Consider the following 2,164-nt stretch of genomic DNA (forward strand, 5'->3'; position numbering starts at 1 on the left):
TGCCATATGATGTCCACATTGGAAGTCTGAAGCCCTTCTAGCAGCAGGCCTCCCAGGGACTGCTGCAGCATGGCTGTAATGTGGGCTATATGCTGCAAGAACAGAGAGACCAGGAAAGAAGGTCCAGGCACAACAGTTTCTAAAAGCTCAAATATATGTGTATAATTTATATACATATGTGTTATATATATAAAGCGAGCCTCTAATTCTACCAGAATATATGCAAGATTAAAATCCCAACATTTCCTAGAGAATAAGAATCAATCTCTTCTCCCCATGATTGCTTTCTTTCTTTCTTTCTTTTTATTTAAAGGTTTTTATTTATGTATTTGTCGAGAGAGAGCACAAGCACACAAGGAGGCACAGGCAGAAAGAGAAGCAGGCTTCCTGCCAAGCAAGGAACCCAAGGTGGGACTCAATCCCAGGACCATGGGATCATGACCTAAGCCAGAGGCAATGGCTTAACTGACTGAGCCACTGAGGCGTCCCCTCCCTATGATTTCTTTGAAAGTAAGTCGGCTTCATCAAAGTGAATTTTAGACAATTACTGAACGACAAAAAGTTATTTGCCTCTTAAGCTACCGAGTAAATCTGACAAACGTGCATTTAAACCCAGTCAAGGGATTTGGATAAATGAACTCTGACTACATCATATGATGTGTCAAGTTACATGAAATTCAGAATTAATTTTACTTGCATAGTTTGGAGACTACACTTGTGTCTTTACACAAAATCTATCTAGTGTGACATAATGGAAGCAGGGTCCCAAGCAGGAGACACTGAAAAAAAAAATTCAAAGCTAGCTTCAAAATCCTGTAGAGTAGCAATTATCAGGGGGCAATGCTAGGTCAAACCAAAATCATCCAGGAAATTCGCAAACAGCAAATTGAAAATTGAAACTAACACTTACTGGTCTTACTTTGTCCAGAAGAGGCATGCCTTTGCTCTGAACAGCATGAAACTGTAATTGGTTAAATTCTGTGGCAATTCTCTCCAAAATCTGTCTAGTCCAGAGAGGGCTAGTAGAAACAATTAGAGAAGTGTAATTCCCAAAGTTAAAACCTGCCACCCCCACTGCCCCCCATGCCTTACAGCGCTCAGGCACCTGCACCTGCACGCCATCAATTTTCAGGACAAACTGTCTGTGCAGCAGGCCCCAGGTGCCAGGGGTGTGGAGCGGGGAGGTCATAGAAGCCACCGACGCAGCCTGGCCTGGGCCTCAGGGCCCAGGCAAGGGGATGGAGCTATTTTAGGTCAGTGTGGGTACAACTGCATGTTTCCACCATGTTCCTCGGGCTCTCCCATTCGTGCCCTTCTTCTCCCATTCTCTAACCCCCTCCTCTCTCTTGCCCTGTCCTACCATTCATACCCGAATCCCCCTCTTCTTCTCCGCCTGCCTCATTCTCCCTCCCAAGTACCTCCCCAGTACCAACTACTGCTGTCTCCTCAATCAGCTAAAACTGACCGCCTAGCAGCAACCTGGGAAATCGCTCAGAGCAGCGGACTCCAAGTTTACATTTACCCAACGGCAGAAAGAGCAAGCGCGGTGCTCCGGGAGCTGGTGAGAAATCACTCACAGTGCATCTGCCATTAAGTGGACTGGATACACTTCCCTCTTGCCCCCCACATTAGAAAGCGTCAACCCCATTCAAAAGGAAGCTGAACAGTGAAAGAAAAAAAAAAACCACCAAAGGCCCCAAAGCCCCTGCTGGGCTCTATGAGGCATCCCACATCTGAGGATGGGCAGTCAGGTAGTGAGGAAACACACTGTAAGGAAACCCAAAATGTCTGGAGACCTGTCACGGTGTGCCCCGTCCCAGAGCATCAGAACTGGTGTGGAGGGAAGGCAAGCGCTCGGCGACCAATGCCAAAGCCTAATCCCTACCTCTACTGACTGATCCCATGCGCATTTCCTATTTATCCTTATCTCAGCATTTCTGGGCCTGCAGAGTATGATGGATTTACCGTGCACTGACGCTGCTCTGGCTTTCCTGACTCTAGAGCTCAGAGGTGCTCTTCTGGAGATAAAAGTCCTCCAAGGTAATTCTGAGAAATAAAGCGCACAATGTCTGTTTATCAAGGACAGTGTTGCAAAGGGACAGGATTGTAGACACAGAGCTCACTGAGGTGTTTCTATCCGAGGAGCACAGCAGCAACAGCAAAG

The 2,164-nt window shown here is 46.8% G+C and overlaps 1 long non-coding RNA gene across 1 annotated transcript; it reads right to left on the reverse strand.

Annotated features, from left to right (window-relative positions):
* Positions 1 to 6: 6 nt before the first annotated feature.
* Positions 7 to 2,094, reverse strand: LOC132009217 (uncharacterized). Its single transcript, XR_009401827.1, has 3 exons — positions 1,966 to 2,094; positions 911 to 1,019; positions 7 to 92 (listed from the first exon to the last, which is right to left on the reverse strand). It is a non-coding gene; the product is annotated as an uncharacterized LOC132009217 (long non-coding RNA).
* Between the last annotated feature and the right edge of the window lie 70 nt (positions 2,095 to 2,164).

The sequence above is a fragment of the Mustela nigripes genome, unplaced genomic scaffold, assembly GCF_022355385.1.
Source record: "Mustela nigripes isolate SB6536 unplaced genomic scaffold, MUSNIG.SB6536 HiC_scaffold_7724, whole genome shotgun sequence".
Lineage (NCBI taxonomy): Eukaryota > Metazoa > Chordata > Mammalia > Carnivora > Mustelidae > Mustela > Mustela nigripes.